Source organism: Rhinichthys klamathensis, unplaced genomic scaffold (assembly GCF_029890125.1).
Source record: "Rhinichthys klamathensis goyatoka isolate OS25496 unplaced genomic scaffold, OSU_Roscu_1.1 h1tg000168l_1, whole genome shotgun sequence".
In the NCBI taxonomy this organism is placed as follows: Eukaryota; Metazoa; Chordata; class Actinopteri; order Cypriniformes; family Leuciscidae; genus Rhinichthys; species Rhinichthys klamathensis.
This window is the reverse complement of record NW_026606699.1, coordinates 928,452-947,416: the sequence shown is the minus strand read 5'-3', so window position 1 is coordinate 947,416 and position 18,965 is coordinate 928,452. Positions and strand designations below refer to the sequence as shown.

The following is an 18,965-nucleotide window of genomic DNA, read 5'->3' as shown; positions in this document are numbered from 1 at the left end:
CACACAGTCTCTCCAATAGCATGACGGATATCAGCGGCCTGCCAGCTGTCAGCCGCTTCTGTCTATTTCGATTTCTCTCGTTCTTTACTTTTCTCATTCCTTCTGTATTTTGTCTCTAAAGGGCTTCAGTCTGTCAGCCTGTGAGCCGCCGAATTCCCTCCATCACATCACACACTATTAGAGGTTTTAGGCACAAAGTGGTTGTGTTCTGGTTCCAGTTCTGCACCGGTGTGGTTTGATTTATTTGCGGTTAATGGATGGTGAGATTCTCATCTTCATCCAACCTTTCACACTCATGCTTTCCATCTGTGAGGCATGAAATGAAGTTCATCTTCTGTAAACGAACTGTAATCATTTAGAGCAGCGGGTCTATATACAGTCAAAAAAGTTTTAAGCCTTTTTTTATTGATTTACGCGATTTAATTAATAGTAAAATTCCATCAAATTGAATTGAATTATCCTTACGTATTTTAATTGAATAGTTGATTAAGGATTATTCAATTCAATTTGATGGAATTTTACTATTAATTAAATTGCGTAAATCTTTTTTTTTTTTTTTTTAAAGGCTTACATTTGAGTGTACAGTAATGTTGCATTAAACTTGTTTATATTGAACTAACAATGAAATATATACTTACAAAGCATTTATTAATCTTGCTTAATGTTATTTCAACATTTACTAATGCAGTTATTTTAGTATCGAGATACTATTATAGTTTTTATTCACATTTTGAATTAGTCTGCATTTTTATATTTATATATTTTAGTCAGTTCATTATATTTCAAGTAACAAGAATGTCTTTAGTTTTATTTAACTGTAAAAACCTTGCTAATACACTATTAAAATCAAAAGTTGCATCTGGCGTTATTTAAAGGGATACTTCGGCCAAAAATGACTTCCATCACCCGTGAACGCGCGTCGATCGTTGCCGGAAGTCAGATATTTTCATTTATAAAGTTTTAAATATGTATATTTTTACGACAAAACCGCACGGATTACCCTCAGAAGGCCTTCGTTTATCCCCCTGGAGCCGGATGGATTACTTTTGTGAAGGATGTATGCACATTTTGGGACTTGAAAGAGGTGGACCCCATTGCTTCACATTATATCCACTGAAGGGTCTAAGAAATTTTCTAAAATAACTGAAAATGTGTTCGTCTGAAACAAGATTGACATATGCATCTCGAACGGCTTGAGGGTGAGTAATGCATGTGTTAAATATCATTTTTGGCCGAACTATCCCTTTAATGGACTAACAATGAACTAATGTAAATAAAGTTTAATAAACACTGTAACAAATGAATTTCTAATTATCAGTTTATTTTAGTTAATGCATTAACTAACGTTAACTGAAGTGACCAACAGAAAAATGCATTTACACACTAAAAACAAGACTTGAAGTTCAGGTAAAACAATAGTAACTAGTTTCGTTTATTTGAACCAGATTGAACACTAAACTAGAGAAAATGTCTCTTTGTTTTACAGTTATCCTATGGATGGCTGATTACATATGGCATCACAACGCTGTTTCCAGCAGGAAGAGCCGGAACGTGTGGAGTTTGGTCCAGTTCTCTGATCTCAGATCCAGACAAACACAAAGACTCCATTGATCGAAGCCAAAGTAAGAGTCTTGAGCCCGTAATTTTGAAAACCTGTCAATATATCTGAACGCAAGCAGCAGCTGGCCTTGAGCAAAACTGCGAGCATCTGCTGGCTTCCCCTCGTGAGAGAACCGGCATCAAACTTTCCGGATCGCCCCTTTGAACTCAGATCCAGAGAGGTGTGCGCACGTCCTCTGTGCCGAATCAAAATCAGATCTGTTTTGACAGCGTTCTGGAATATTCACTTGAGAAATCAGTGTGCTGTTCCAGTTGAGGTGATCACGTGACACAAGCGGCCTCAATCCCGCTGAGATATTCTGTTCCATCCAGTGTGTGTTTGTGCACATGTGTGAGTCTTATATTCTCTTCAGCTTGACGTGGAGCGTTTAGCCTTTGTTTATTCACAGCTATTATTTCACAGAAAACCAACCATGTGCTAGAAATGCAGGAAATGAGTGACATTAGAAGAATAATTCACCCAAAAATTAAAATGTTGCCATTATTTACTTACCCTCATGGTTTCCAAACATGTATGAATTTCTTCATGTGTTGAACACAAAAGAATATATTTTGAAAAATCAATGGAAGTCAATGGCAACTGTCTGGCAACCAACATTCTTCAAAATATCTTCTTTTGTGTTCAGCAGAAGAAAGAAATTCATACAGGTTTGGAACAACATGAGGGTGAGTAAAGGATGACACAGTTTTTATTTTTGGGTGAACTATCCCTTTAAGAGATTCGTTTTTTATGCATCAGAATGAATGCACGAGCCAGTTTGGTAAGATTTTAAGAATAATCCATCATTAAGGTGTGTCTAGAACCCACTTGTATATCTTTCTATCGAAAGTAAAATCACTATAACATGTTCTCAAGTGCTTTAAAAAAATTAGCTTTTATAAAACAATGTCACACATGTTTTTAATACACACACACACAATACTGGTCAAGAGTTTGGAATCATTAAGATTTTTAATGTTTTTGAAAGAAGTCTCTTATGCTCACTATGGCTGCATTTATTTGATCAAAAATGTAATAAAAACAGTAAAATTAAATATTATTACAACTTAAAATAGCTGTTTTCTTTCAAATGTAATTTATTCCTGTGATCAAAGCTGAATTTTCAGTCTTCAACGTCACATGATCCTTCAGAAATCATTCTAATATGCTGATTTCATGCTCAAGAAAAAAATCGTATTATTATCAGTGTTGAAAACAGTTTTTGCTGCGGTGCCACCTTAAATATGCTGCCTGCTTTTTGACACATCTGTAGCGCACATCTGATGCCGTCTTAGGCAATTCACTAGGCTTTGGAACAGAGCACCTAATATATTTAGGGGCCTTTACTGTCTTTTATCTCAAGGCCCTTAAAAATCCCTGATTATGTAATCTCTGTCCATGTTTACTGAAAACAGCGTCTGCAGTCTCTGAATCCTCCCCTACCAGTCGTTTTTTTATTAAAACAAAAGGACTTGCATCACTCACATCAGATGATCATTCTTATAATGCCATTTAAATCCTGTTTTAAGCTGCAAGTTACCGGCCAACTGGCGATCATGTTTTATTTACTCACCGAAGGTTTCGTTTTTACTCACTTTGGCATTGGCGAGTATTAACGTTGGACCCTGTGAATAGTCAGGATTGTCGAGGTTTGACTGTGAGCCTAAAATGATGATAATGATTCCAAATGTTTGCTATTATTGTACTTAAGAGACCCGCTGAAATGTCTGCACAGGTTCCCGTTTGATTATTGGGATCGGGAATAACAGTCAGTCGCATGTCTGAAACGGGACACCCGCCGAACCCAAATCAAACTGTCAAACTTCTTCCAAACGTGCTTGGCAGTGAATTGACACTTTATGACGAACACATGGCAGGCGTTGAGGAATATGATCTGTCTCATACAGCACAGACGCCTGTAGATCCCCTGGTTCGGCCTTTCCATCGTTTACAAAAGTTTGTTTTGGACTGAATCTTTAGTTTTGTGTGAAGAAAGAAACATTGCTGGTCAGATAGACAGCGGTTTTGTTTACATGCTCTTTTCAATCATATGCATTTCAGCATTGGGATTTGGAGTCCTTCTTTACTTTGTGTGATTTGACACAATTTTATAAACAACATGAGATATGCAGAAAGAAACCTTATCCTGTAGAATTCCTGTAGCTCTAACAGTAGAATACGGGGCTTGCAACACCAAGGTCATGGGTTCGATTGCAGAGAATGCCTGAACTGATTAAAATCTTTTAAGACATTTGGAAGGCAAAAAAAATCATGTACATTTGCTATTTATTGATTTTTCTTCTGCTTTTAACTGTGTTCAGCCTTTTATCTTGGCAAAGAAATTGATTGATAATTTTCACTTAGATTTTAACATTGTGTGTTGGTTGGTGGATATTTTAACAAATAGATCCCAAAGAGTACGTGTCAATGGAGTGTTGTCGAATGTATTGTTGTCTTCTACTGGTACTCCACAGGGTTGCGTTTTGTCCCCTCTTCTGTTTTCTTTATATACTGACGACTGTCGTAGTACTTTTAATGGGAGACACATTGTTAAATTTGCGGACGATTCTGTGATTGTGTCGCTTCTTAATGAGTTTGAATCAGACTTTGGTCCAGTGACAGATCATTTTATCCAATGGTGTGATGCTTCATTCTAAATATCAATGCATCAAAAAACAAAAGAGATGTTCATTGATGTTCAGAAGAACTCTGTACCTGTGTTGCCTTCTGTCATAAAGGGACATCAGGTAGAAGTGGTTACACAGTATAAATATTTAGGGACTGTAATTGATGACAAACTACAATTTGAGGCAAACACTGATATCATTAGAGGAAAGGCTCTTCAGCGAATGTATTTTCTAAGGAAACTTCGAACCTTTAACATGGATGTGTCTTTTATGAAAATGTTTTATACCTGTTTTATCGAGGCTGTTTTGAGTTTTTCTATTATTTGTTGGTATGGTAATCTTAATGTTAAGAATAGGAGGAAGTTGACAAGCATAGTTACAATATGTAGCAAGATAGTTGGGATTGACTTAAGGACTATCACACAAATTTATGAGCATAGGATGATTAGGAAGGGCCAGTTAGTCTTTTCTGATGTCACTCACCCATTATGTAGTGAACTTCAACTACTTCCTTCAGGACGGAGATTTAAACTCCCCTTGTGTAAATCAAATAGATACAGAAATTCCTTTATACCTGCTGTAATTAGGTTTTTAAATGATTGACTGTAATCTGTGTGTTGTGTTGTGATATGTGTTGTTATATGTGCATGTGTATACTGCTGTCTACACAAAGAATTGCCTTTAAGGACAATAAAGTTTAAAGTAAAAAAATCTATACCATGTATCCAATTTAAGTCGCTTTGGATAAAAGCATCTGCCAAATGCATACAGTAAATGTAATCCACTACAATAACATGCACACACTATTGAGAATAATTACAAAACAACTCCAAATATCCAGATGCATTACAATATTGTGAATTTAGGGGTCAATGTGTATAATTGCCATGAAAGTAATGTCAAACTGCAAAACAATCCAAATGCAAAACGTATTTTATTTTATTTTATTTTTATTTTTATTTAGTGGTGCAATTGCTTAGTTTTTTTGTAAGATTAACCAGTATCATTCAAAAAGAGACTATTATTGAAGAACAAAGCACTGGTCCTGACAGAAAATCCACAACTTGTAAGCATTGTTAATCATTAACTTTTAAAGAGGTTTACATATAGAAGTCTAAAATGGGATTTAATTGTGTCTATGTTGGAAGCTTAGTTTGTGCTGTATTTATTGGCTAAATTCCGTTAATACATTTCAGTGTTTGATTTTAAGAAGGATTTTTTACTTCTATGGTGAATAATTTTGGTCCAGTCTAAAAGCAACTGGCCTGCAGCATTAGTTCTTGCATTCAGTTGCACTATGTTAGATTATAGTCTATCTGTTCGCCGTTCAATTTCAGATGCATAAAGAACTACCGTAGTTTCTCTGAAACACTTTCCTTGAAGCAAATTATCACTCCCACTGTCTGCTGGGAAAATAACATACAGTCTGCAGAACCAAAACACGCCTCTTTCTGCTTCAGGGTGTCACGTCCCGAGAAACAGAATATAGATCCGTCCATCGTGCATTTCAACAAAAGATCTTCTGTATCTCTTATTCCCTGTTGTTGTCTGTGAAATTTGATCCGAGATTGGCTGATATCCACAGACAGCTGAACTCTTACAGGGATTCTAGTTCTCTTCGCTGATCAAAGTCATAAAGTCCAATAAGATACTCAAGCTATGATTTCATCCAGAGTCCCACCGCAATCGGACTCCGTCTCCATGTTAATTGTGAACATATGCAAAACCTGAAAGCCAAAAATGGAACAATAGTATCAAAATGCTGTTGTTTGTGCACTTTTGGAGGAATGTAAACTAAAAAAAATCTGTGAAAATGTACTGTATAAAATGGCAGAACATAGAAGAATAGGTTCTGTCAGGCGCTTCATATATAGAACCTTTTCTTCTTTGTTCTGCTGTTTTATTCAGTACATTTTCACAGATTTGTTTGTTATATATATATAAAACCTTTTAGGAGTTCCCATTATGGGATCATTTTAAAGATTTAGTTTATATTAATTACTTTTTTGAATTCGATTTTATTAAACTGCTCATAAACATACTTTATCACTAGAAAAGAATTTAAGCAACCTGTTAAACATTAAAGTATCATGTAAGACATTTCTCCTTATTAGAACCTTTTTGGCATAAAGTGTTCTTTAAAATTGAGTCAAGAACCCTAGACTTCTAGAACCCCAATGAACCTTCTGGTTGCCAGAACTTTACTGTAAAAAATTGCAGCAATATTTTAGGTTTTACAGAATGAATTTATATTTTACTCACAGTAAAAATGTCATTAACTGAAATAATGTTAATATAATATATAATATAATATAAAATAAACACAGGTGGTACAGAGAAAGTCACATAATGAATTAACATTCATCACAAGTAACTTTCCACAAAGATGGATGGATGGGTAGATAGATAGATAGATAGATAGATAGATAGATAGATAGATAGATAGATAGATAGATAGATAGATAGATAGATAGATAGATAGATAGATAGATAGATAGATAGATAGATAGATAGATAGATAGATAGATAGATAGAGGCCTCTAGTGAGGAATGTCATGAAGCTTTTAAGTTGCTAAACTATTTTACTGATAAACCCGTCAGCGCAGCACTGAAACACGTTTCTGTGGGAGTGTGTGTCTGGACTGTATGTGTGTGAGTGGAAGAGAGAGCAGGAGAAAGAGAGTATGTGCTTTCCGTACATAAGAAAACGTAATTTTGTGGCAAAAAAAAACAAACATACATGGAACTAATTTGTTAGTTTGTTACTATATTTATTTGCTTGGTCAGTGTCATTGTGGGTTTTGGTTCTTTTGCTGTTGTCGGCTGTAATGACCTTTGAAATAACTGAAATCGTTTGGTGATATGGAACTGTAATGCGGTCATGAAGATCTGCCTGGAACTACTTTAGCCGTGCATCAACCAATCAGATTCAAGCATTCAACAGCCCCGTAGTATAACTTCTTTGAAATGTTAACTTGTATCAGAATGTTCAGAGAACATTCAAAGTAACATTCCCATAATGTCTGCAAAATGATCAAATAGAATAACCCCTAATGTTTGCACAACAAAGTAAAAAATGTTTAACATAAATGTAAATTATTGGTAACATTATCAAAACAACCTTAGAACATATTTGTGTTAGCTGGGTATCAGGTTTGAATTTTTTCAGCCTGTGTTTGGAGGATGATCACGATGTTCAGAAGATCTGTGACTGTAGGGCACTATTTCTGTCTTCCGGCCTTCTTGTGCTTGATATTTTGCCTCATGTTGTGTTTTATCAGTAGACGTGTATCTAGGTCAGCCGATGTTTTCAGTGCCCTTGGTCACAACTATCTAAAATCCAGCTGTTGTCCAATTTTAGATGTATTTCTTTTCGGTTTGTAATGTTTTAACCTCTAAGCAAGTCATTTTATGGGTGATTCGGTTGGTTGTGTTGTTGCCCTCGGTGAAGGAGTTATAATAAATCTCTTTTGGTCTGAAGGCAGAAAATGTGAGGGCTTTAGCCCAGAAAGACATGATTGGTTATACTTGAAGTTTAATCTCGGTTTGGAAGAGACCGCCCCACTGTTTTGGGTAAACATCCCCAGAATTCAGATCTCCGCAGGGGGGGATATGGGTTCACAACAGAGGTAAGACAAATTCTGAGAGGCATTTGGAGAAAACTAATGAGACGAGAGTCTGGGATCCTGCAGAGAGCCCAATATAATCAAAGAGGTAAAGCGAGTTCTTCGCATTGTGTTGAAGGGTTGTAATGAGCAGACGCGCCTGTGTTTTCCAAAAACAAACCCAAAGACTTTCCTGATTTATGGCACGGCACATACTACAGTAGCTGTTTTGTTTTCCAGATGAATTCTGTTTACTAAATTTCATCGGAGAGAACAAAGGCGATGATTAAAACCTCTCTTCCCATGACACTCATTATGTGCTAAATCTCTTAGTATGCCTTCAAATGTTAATGCAGTAAGATGTGCTACATAAGCACTGCTAAAGTTGACCGGACTATCATATCCCGCCTCGTTTTACAGCATTCTGTTAAACAGGTTTCAATATCCACTTTATCCACCTGCAAAAATTTTGTTTTTGTTTTTTTGTGAAGTCAAGAATCAAGAAAATGGCCCAGGGATGTAGTCTAAGTTTTGCTTAACTAGCACTATTGCAGCAAAGTAAAATTATTTGTCAGATGTGCAAAAGGGTTAAAAAAATTAGTGCAGGCAAACCTCTTAAATTCAGCATTCTTATTTCAAAATGCATGTTATTGATCTAATTGTGAAAAATTCATCTGTACATATTTTTGCAAAAACTATTTTTTAATCCAAAGAATTGAAATAATAATCATATCTTCGCACTTTTTGAATAATTTGACATTACAACTTCAAAATCATTGCAAAAACTGCTGTTCATCCTCAGTCTTGTTTTCCAGTAAATATCATAACATAAAATAAGAAAAACTGATCAAAATGAAGTGAGATTATGCTTAAAAAAAACAAGAAAACTCTTACAATCCCCTGCAAGCATTTTTGCCATGCCCACATCTCAACATCCAATCAACAACCGGTACACAGAACCAAGTCCCGCCCTAAATGTTTTTCTTTTTCGATAATCCGTTACACTTGTATGTACGTTACAATATGGAGGAAAATATCTGTCTGTTTCATTAGCTGTGTCTCCATTACCCTTCAAATTGCGCAAATTGTAATTGCGAATTGAAAATACGGCCAATGGAAACCGGTCAATTTCGCAAAAACTCCCATATATCGCGAAAATGTTTTTAGCGTTCACATGAGGTGAAAACTGAAACAGTTTTTTCGCATTTACAGGTCACCTGGCGTACATAAAAGTCAATAATTCTTTAAAGATGGCGCGGTGTGTTTGGACAGAAGACGAGACAGAGTTTTTTATTAAACATTTATTAGACATTTAGAAAATATCGCAAAAGTTTTCCGCAAATCTGCAATGGAAACCAGGCTATTGTGACTATTGTTGTTCATATATTTTATTTACAGTTGTTTATGTACTTATATTTAAATTCATTTAGATTTATATTTTTATGTCTTTGCGTATGTCCTCAAACCAAAAAGCAAGGTGTTTTTGAGTGTCTCACTTGTGTCTCTTTATCTTCTCTTCAGGGTGTCCTTGTTGATTTCATCTCCATTGTGTGTTGAACCTCCATTAGGATGTTGTGGGACGTTCCATGTATCTTCTCCGTGGCCTGGCTGGGTGTTGACGAAATGGTCTGTTGTAAATAAATGATGAGCAGATCTGTTTACAGACACGTACAAAAGCTTGAAGACATTCCCAGGGTGTAGGATACCCTGCCCGCAGGCCTTCACCATTCATTCTGCAGCTTTTCTGTGAACAGGTGAGAATCAGATTTAGACTTCCAAACAAGACCAGCAAACAATACTGAACTCTCAGGAGATGTGGAGCTCCTCAGAGATTTATAGACTATGAACATTTTCTGTACGACTGCTGATGTTAGAGCATATAAACACTCGTTAATTTCATTTGTCTACTAAAAATGTCCAACTGTGGACATACATAATCTTTCATGTTAATTCTGATCTTTAATGAGTAAATGTAATTTCCAGCACAACTCAAATCATCATTTATTCGTGGTTGGACATTGCATTTAAAATTTAATTTTGTATTAATTGGATTAAAATAATAATAAATAAAATAATAATATCTTTGCACCTTTTGCATAATATGACCAAATTACAACTTTGATTTAAAAAAGAAAAAGATTTTCTTATTTAGTATTTTTATCTTGCTTTCCAGTACAAAGATTTAAACATTCCTAATACATTTACTAGAGTAAAATTTAAAAAAAAAAAAGTTTTGCAAACAAATGCAAAGTTTCTCGGGGGAATGCAAAGGTATCAAAATATAATTTTTCCTCCCATCTCATTTTTTAACATCACCATGTCTCTTTAGGGACTCCGTAGTATCTTGAGCATTTCAGTTCTGGGAATCTGGGATTGTTTTGTTCAGATCGCAGTGGAGATTTTAGATCTGACGGCCTGCCAGGAACACACACACACACACACACATCAGATCATCTTTAGCATGAATTTTAGTTCTCAGGAAAGAAAGGAAAACCTTTTCTTAATAGAGATAACCTGTTGGTTTGAGGCCTGAGAACACGTTTGAGTGAACTGCTCCACGCCCATCTTTATAATGACGTTATCTCTGTGCCGATTACCACTTTGTTCCTTACTACTGTTTCCTTCCATCCGTTGTGGGAGAAGCAGATGAACTTCCAGGCTTTTCCGGGCAGCATTCCTCCCCAGTATCCCCTTTGTTCCAGCAGATTTTATTCATCTCTAATTTTTGTAATTTCTGGAACGTTTTGGATCTGGATCCTATCCACGCTGAAAATGAGCCTTAATATGAACCTTATTTCAGGGCAGTTTGCTGAAAGGCATCTTTGTTTGCTGTAAAAATGCAGAGTGTCATATTTCGTAAGTTAAACTTAGTCATTTTCCATCTAGGTGCCCATATTTACTTGACTTGTTCTTTGTTTTGCTCACTTTGCAATGAAACCTTTAAATTGAAGGTGAGGTTTCATGCAAATACACTTTCTTTGGCCACATTTACACCGTCAGTCAGTTCTGTGTGTAACAGTAAAGATTATTTACAGTGAGACTCATCAGACCAGGCAACATTTTTCCAGTCTTCAACTGTCCAATTTTGGTGAGCTCTTGCAAATTGTAGCCTCTTTTTCCTATTTGTAGTGGAGATGACGAGTGGTACCCGGTGGGGTCTTCTGCTGTTGTAGCCCATCCGCCTCAAGGTTGTGCGTGTTGTGGCTTCACAAATGCTTTGCTGCATACCTCGGTTGTAACGAGTGGTTATTTCAGTCAAAGTTGCTCTTCTATCAGCTTGAATCAGTCGGCCCATTCTCCTCTGACCTCTAGCATCAACAAGGCATTTTCCCCCACAGGACTGCCGCATACTGGATGTTTTTCCCTTTTCACACCATTCTTTGTAAACCCTAGAAATGGTTGTGCGTGAAAATCCCAGTAACTGAGCAGATTGTGAAATACTCAGACCGGCCCGTCTGGCACCAACAACCATGCCACGCTCAAAATTGCTTAAATCACCTTTCTTTCCCATTCTGACATTCAGTTTGGAGTTCAGGAGATTGTCTTGACCAGGACCACACCCCTAAATGCATTGAAGCAACTGCCATGTGATTGGTTGATTAGATAATTGCATTAATTGATGTCGCCAGCACCCATATCACCCTGTAGCCCAAGACTGGTTGCCCACTGAAGCTAAGCAGGGCTGAGCCTGGTTAGTACCTGGATGGGAGACCTTCTGAGAAAACCAGGTTGCTGCTGGAAGAGGTGTGAGGCCAGCAGGGGGTGCTACCCTGTGGTCTGTGTGGGTCCTAACGCCCCAGTATAGTGACGGGGACACTATACTATCAAAGAGCACCGTCCTTCGGATGAGACGTTAAACCGAGGTCCTGACTCTCTGTGGTCATTAAAAATCCCAGGATGTCTTTCGAAAGAGTAGGGGTGTAACCCCGGCATCCTGGCCAAATTTGCCCAGTGGCCTCTGTCCATCATGGCCTCCTAATCATCCCCATATATATATACACTGATTGGCTTCATCACTCTGTCTCCTCTCCACCAGTAAGCTGGTGTGTGGTGAGCGTTCTGGCGCACTATGGCTGCCATCGCATCATCCAAGTGGATGCTGCACATTGGTGGTGGTTGAGGAGATTCCCCCTTCCATGTGAAGCGTTTTGAGTGCCTAGAAAAGCGCCATATAAATGTAATGAATTATTATTATTATTATTATAATGAGAAATTGAACAGGTGTTCCTAATAATCCTTTAGGTGAGTGTATATGTATACACTGAACAAAATTAAAAACGCAACACTTTTGTTTTTGCCCCCATTTTTCATGAGCTGATCTCAAAGATCTAAGACTTTTTCTATGTACACAAAAGGTCTATTTCTCTCAAATATTGTTCACAAATCTGTCTAAATCTGTGTTAGTGAGCACTTCTTCAGACAGCGTGTATGGCATCGTGTGGGTGAGTGGTTTGCTGATGTCAACGTTGTGGATCGAGTGTCCCATGGTGTGGGCAGGCGTATGTTAGGACAACGAACATGGGTGCATTTTATTGATGGCATTTTGAATGCACAGAGATACCGTGACGAGATCCTGAGGCCCATTGTTGTGCCATTCATCCACGACCATCACCTCATCACCAGCATAATAATGCACGGCGCCATGTTGCAAGGACCTGTACACGATTCCTGGAAGCCGAAACCCCCCCCCCCCCCCCCCCCCCCCAATACAGTAAAACTGCACATTTTAGAGTGGCCTTTTATTGTGGCCAGCCTAAGGCACACCTGTGCAATAATTATGCTGTCTAATAAGCATCTTGAAATGCTACACCTGTAAGGTGGATGGATTATCTCGGCAAAGGAGAAGTGTTTGAGCTGTGTGAGTCCTGACCGTGACTTGAAGAGCATTGCAAGCAATGAGCCGTATTACAGATGGCCTGAAGGTGTGTGTTCAGAATGTGTATGTTTTTTAGATCTTTGAGTTCAGCTCATGAAAAATGGGGGCAAAAACAAAAGTTTTGCGTTTATAATTTTGTTCAGTGTATATATACTGTATGATGTGAGGAATATTCCACATGCGTGTCGTTACACAGCCTTCTGATGGTTGTCAAAAAACATCTATTCTTTTACAATCTGTTTGTCTTACATTTGAATTGCTCACATTGCATTAGCGAGGGTCAGATTTTCATTCTTAAACCGTTTATTAGTTCGATTCCCAGTAAAGTTACCAACCAACAACTGAATAACTGCTATATTTGATGTCTTTACACCAAAGACAATCTTTACTCCAATTTGATGCTTGATGAATGTTAATTTTGGCTGTACAACCCGTTGCTTAAAATTCGACAAAATGATGAGTGATCCAATCATTTCACAATCACTAAAAGACTAACGCTGGACTGAATCATGTGAGATCAACCAGCAAGTGAGCGCCATCCTCGGCGTCATTCATTTACATTTTCTCTCGGTACAGAGATCAAAGATATAGAACGGGGTCAAAGGGCAGGAGATGCCTGGAATCAGCGTTTACACAGAAAATGTGCTCGGCCTCTTTCTCATCTAAAACTTCTTCCCACTGGCACTCGTTCAACCTCTCAAATGCAGATCAGAGGAAACGAGTTTATGTCCTGCTTTGGCTGGAGAAATATGAAATGGTTTTTTTTCTTCGTTTTTCTCAGAATCATTATGGGGAAATATCACAGCCAAAGGCAGCGAATAAATACAGCCGCGGCCGGGCTGATAACAGTCAGTTGGAGAGATGGAAAAAAGCTGTTCATTAAATTATAAGAATTACTGGAGAGAATAAAATGACTAGTGAAATCAGTGAAACATAGAGGATCTGTTCTCAAACATAGTGAGCTGCATTTTAAGACATCGAATGCATAATTCTAAGATGCATAATTCAAATGCATATTTCTATTTGGCTGCTTGCCAGTGCCGAAGTCTGTTAAAGCCTGTGCTTCTCTGAGGAGTTCTGTTTGTATGACATAGAGACAGCAATCATCTGTTAGAATGTGTTAGAATAAACTTGTTGCTGGCTTGTTTAATTTTTGCGAGCACCTTGCTCTATCAAAATGGTGTTTCTTATGGTAGTTTGAGCAAGACATTTTTATCGGACCATCACAATACTTGAGTGATTCGAACATCCCTGAAACAGTTCGAGTGTGTTGTGCTACATGAGCGCTGTGTTTGATCCTGACCATGACTTGAAGAGCATTGCGAGCAATGAGCCGTATTACAGATGGCCTGAAGGTGTGTGTTCAGAATGTGCATGTTTATAAGTATGTGCGCATGCATGATTGCGAGCATAAGTTTGTCTGCACGCTTTCCTGCATTTATAGCCTGTGCGTATTCCCGTCTCTCACCTCGCATGCGTGATTCCAACAGATGGAATTGGTTTCATACAGCTGGCACGTCCCCAGGCCAAAGCAATTATGAATTATAAACAAGCTTTGCTGAAAACCACACACACATTTCCTCTTCATTCATTCTTTTTTCTTCTCTATTTTTCTGTCTTTCGATCACACACGCATGTGTAAATTTAAACGAGCTCCGATCATTTCTTCAAACCACTAACTTTTGACAGAAATCACAAACCCAGAGGAAAATGTTATTGCTCAGTTGTTGCTCTTTCATTGCTATAGGAGACCTAATGAATGCTTCCATTATGCTTCGTTAAAGGATCAACTTCAGCTGAATTGATGTTTCATTCATTCATGCTTGTGAGAAAATAGTGTAGAGCCAAAGGAAAATAAAAACAGTCTGAAATAAAATACTGGACATCACAATAAGGCATTATGGGTCACACCTGAAAATTTATTGACTAATATTTGCCAAAGAGTTTGATCATTCAAAATTATTCTTGAAAACCATAAAAAAAATCGCCACTTGAAATAAAATAAATGTGGGCAGAAATAAAAAATAAAATATATTAAAAAAAACTTTTCCGAAGGAAAATAAACAAATAAATAAGTTTTTTTTTTGGTACAAATTTTAAGTAAAATTAAATTGAAAGTAAAAATAGGCTATAAAAATAAAATGATTTCAAAGTATTAACTACAAAAGTATATCAATGATACAAAAATAACACATGGCTCAGAATTAAAATTAGGCCGCCAAGTTTCGATTGGCTGTTGGCAGCCATTTTTATTGATGTCTCATTGTTTATTTTAAGACACGCAGCACATCAATTTCAACTTGATCAGTTCTGAAGTGTGATGTTATTTAATTTATTTAATGTATAACGCCCCCTAATAGTTTGGTCGTTTTTGCAATGCATTCTCAGAATATCCTGGTGTCCAAGTTTCATTAGGTTTGGACTTTGTGTTGAGATGATGTAGGCCATTTTGTGGCTGATATTTGTCAAAAAAAATTAATCAAAATCTGTTTTATAACTCTTTATCTCAGGAGAAACATCTGAAACCTGGAATCTTTAGCAAACTATTGAATATTGCTGTTGTCTAGAAACAATTGAAACATTGAATAGATCTCATTTTTGTTTTCATTCTCACCCTGACAGAGGGAGAGAAAAAGAGATCAAAAAGAGAAGAATTGATTGTTGGTGAAGTTCATGACCTCCTGACTGTGGCCCAGTGATTCACTGCGTGTCCTGGAGTTCATCGGCTGCGTTTGGCTCCCACTCTACACAACTCCAGATCTTCATTCATCAGGGGAGCCGCGGCAGGAGCGCGGCACGACGTTCCCGACATCCTCATCTCTCCCTTTCCTCTTTGTTCCCCATCTGCTGTGGCGTGAGTGCCAAGAGCCTGACATTTACAGAAACGCCCTGCATTTTACACCAGCACTGATAGAACACACAGCGTTTGAGGAGTAGAGCTGGCCGAATCCATTGACACTGCGAATGCTTTACACCGTCAACTAATTCCAGGATCAAATCTTGTTGCACATAAAGAACATAAAGATCTGATTTTGGACACTTTCTAATGTGATTTTAAATGTGACACATATCTGATCATCTGTGCAACATCTAAAACTCAAAATCTGATTCTCCTCTTAATTCAAGATTTTTTTGTGACAATTAAGAGTGAGAGTGATTAATATTTTATGTATTGTTGTTTATTTTAAATATATTAAATAATTATAAATAATATTTAAATATAAGTATTAATAATAACAATTATTTATATTACTCCATAATAATAATACATTTTATGATCAAATTTATTGAGAAGAAGTGAAGTAAAAACAATATAAGGCATTACAAAATACAACTATATGAAATTTTATAATAATATTATTTAAAAAACTTTAAATTATTTCCCACATCAGGGATTCCAGAACAAAATATTAGCTTGAAGTAATCGGTTCCCAAAAATCAGTTTCATACTTGTACAGCACTTTAGATTCAATTTCTGTTGTTTTTAAAAGTGATTCTAAACTAAAGTAATATAGGATATATATTAGATTTCAAGTTAGTATTTAAATAATTTAACAACACATTCACATGTTCATGGTTCTCTTATGGTTAATATTTTATTTATAAATATTTTATTAATTCTTTTTTAATTGTTGTTCTAAAAAAAAAAGTACTTTTTTTTTTTGACTGTGCAGATGAATATGACCCTTCACAATAGATACTGCTTTACACTGAACTCTGTTAGAGAGCTACATATAGCAATTTATCTGTTCATACTTACTCACCTGTTGAGTAATACAAATGCCATCTCCGCTTTTATAACGTTTCAAATCCCTCAGTTCTCCAAAAAGCCGAACCAATGTTTTATTACGAGCTCTGTCGCGTTCTCTTTTTGCTATAGCAGACACTCAGGTGTTCTGTTTTTTTTTTTTTAACGGGTGATTCCCCAGAGGTTGGAGATTTAGCTAGCCTGGTTAAAACCAGACCATTCTCAGTTGTAACTGAGTTATGGTCTGGCAAAGCGTCATAGACAAATCATTTCCAGAGGGGCGTCACCAAAGGACGTCACGGATAGACCTAAACCCAATCAGAGCGATGAAGGAGATGACGTATGCAGAGTGGCAGAAACATCTCCGAGTGTTGTTCTTTGCTCGGTTTTTAACAAAAGGGAAACGTTCAAATCGCTTAAAACAGACGCGATAGCTGATTCGAACGAGTGATGTTCGACGGCGGCATCCATCTTTGTAATGTAGGCTACAAAATCTGCTTCAAAATCCCAGCGCTGTCGTCATCGTGTAAAGCCCGCCCCAACGTTTCTGATTGGTGCCGCGATTTCGGCGGATTGGAAATGAGCTTGAATGAGCTCTTTGCCAGACTAACTTTCAGAGCAAATCTAAATTTGCCGGAAGTTGTCTGGGTTTTCCCAGGCTAAGATTTAGCTGCTCCATGTCGACCTTTCTCGCTCATTGTGACAACTAACATAAGCCACTCCCACACCAGGCGCTCGTCAAAGCAGCCGGAGCAACTTTTCTCTATTTACGGATATGACCATCCTGACAGGTCTAAAATATAAACACTTATAGAAGGCTTACCATAGTGAATCAGGGTAAGACAAAAACGCTTTGGAAGAAGGATTGATGATGTGTTGACTCATTATATCAATTTAGTTAATTTTGAACAAAAAGAAAGTTGAATAGTGTCCCTTTAATTAATGTAAACACAGTCTGTTATAGTTCCAGACTTAAAAAGTGGCACAGCAAACATTGTATTTTACAGTGTTGAAAGACAAGAAACATTCATACACCCTTGAACACAAGTCATCCATTTTCTGGTGGACTAAATATTCTCAAGTTGAATGGAAGTATGTATTTTTAATCTTCACTTCTTGGAAGGGTTCGCCGCTGAAGTTTGGCACCGTTATTTGCCTGTGCGAGCTCAAAGAGAGTGGAAGACTAACATGACATTTCAACATGTTCTTAATGTTTTCCATCAGTCAAGGCAAATGAGGAGATCGGTGGCTTTTGGGTGGACCGTACACTCAGCTCGATCGCGGCCGGCTGTGTGAGATGGAGAGAGGGAGGGAATCACGAGGTGACGGTGATTAGCTTTGAGTGTTGAGTTTGGATGGAGCTCCCATTTTTCTCTTTTTGCAATCCAAACGTGGACCTCCAACCATGTTCATGGTGTTAATAAATGCAGCGTCCGGACGGCCACTCGGCCACCAGACACAGGCCCCTTTCACCTGCCCTGCGGGACGTGCCATCTTTCCGATAGACAGAAAATAAACAGCAGCCTTGCAGGCGTTGAGAGACTGACAAATGGCCCTCCAAATTGAAAAGCAATGAAATAAATGTTGGCGCCTGCAGCAGCTTGAGCTCATTTGGACCTGAGAGGGGTTTGATCCATGCCAGCACTTTGGCAATACATTAATATCGTGCCAGTACGCTTCAGATTACTGTACGCACCAGCGTCCTTGAAAGCATATCTAGACACGTATGAACCACGTACGCATTGCATTACATTTACAGACATTGCATTGAAAGTATATATTTTATTAGTTCATAAATGTAAATGTATTACAATTACATGTCAGTGTTGAGTATTATTTTTAAACTGTTACTTTTTATTAATATTTAATACCACACACAATGTGTGTGTGGGTGTGGTTCAGGTAAACCCTTACCCAGGGACATTTTGTTGGTAAGAAGGTAATATCCATAATCCTTGTCCTTGTGGTGACATTTTTTGGTCTTCACGAGGAAAACAGCTTAAAAATCATATTAGTGATATTTTTTGAAAATGTAAAAATGCAGAAGGTTTAGGTGATAAATCATATATGGAATGTCCCCATAAAACATGAAATCCCAACGTGTGTGTGTGTGTGTGTGTGTGTGTGTGTGTGTGTGTGTGTGTTTTCACAAAGCACCAAGGTAAAACAGCACAACATTTTTCCCTCCTGCATGCCTGAAAAAATGAGTAAGTGCCCTAATATCTGGCTTATTTGAAGTGCTGACAGAGGAACAAGCATTAAAATCCGGCTTAATAAGCAATTTAGAGATTTGAGACGAGGCCATGATGAAATTGTAATGAAATCAGTCCAAATTTCTGACCGCGTAATCTTCCTATTTATTCATTTTTCGGCAGTCAGCGCCACGGCGACGACAAACAAGCCTAATCCGCCTGATTGACATCTCAGTCTAAATTGACTTGGAATTACAGAGAAAAATTCCGGGCAATTAATAAGCACATTTTTCGCCCTTTTGATGTTTGTGAGGAAT

General features: G+C 37.5%; 1 long non-coding RNA gene across 1 annotated transcript; it reads left to right on the top strand.

Moving 5' to 3' along the window:
• The first annotated feature begins 1,396 nt into the window (after positions 1–1,396).
• Positions 1,397–18,164, top strand: LOC130091537 (uncharacterized). Its single transcript, XR_008807823.1, has 4 exons — positions 1,397–1,622; positions 9,354–9,586; positions 15,331–15,562; positions 17,681–18,164. It is a non-coding gene; the product is annotated as an uncharacterized LOC130091537 (long non-coding RNA).
• The last annotated feature ends 801 nt before the right edge of the window (positions 18,165–18,965 follow it).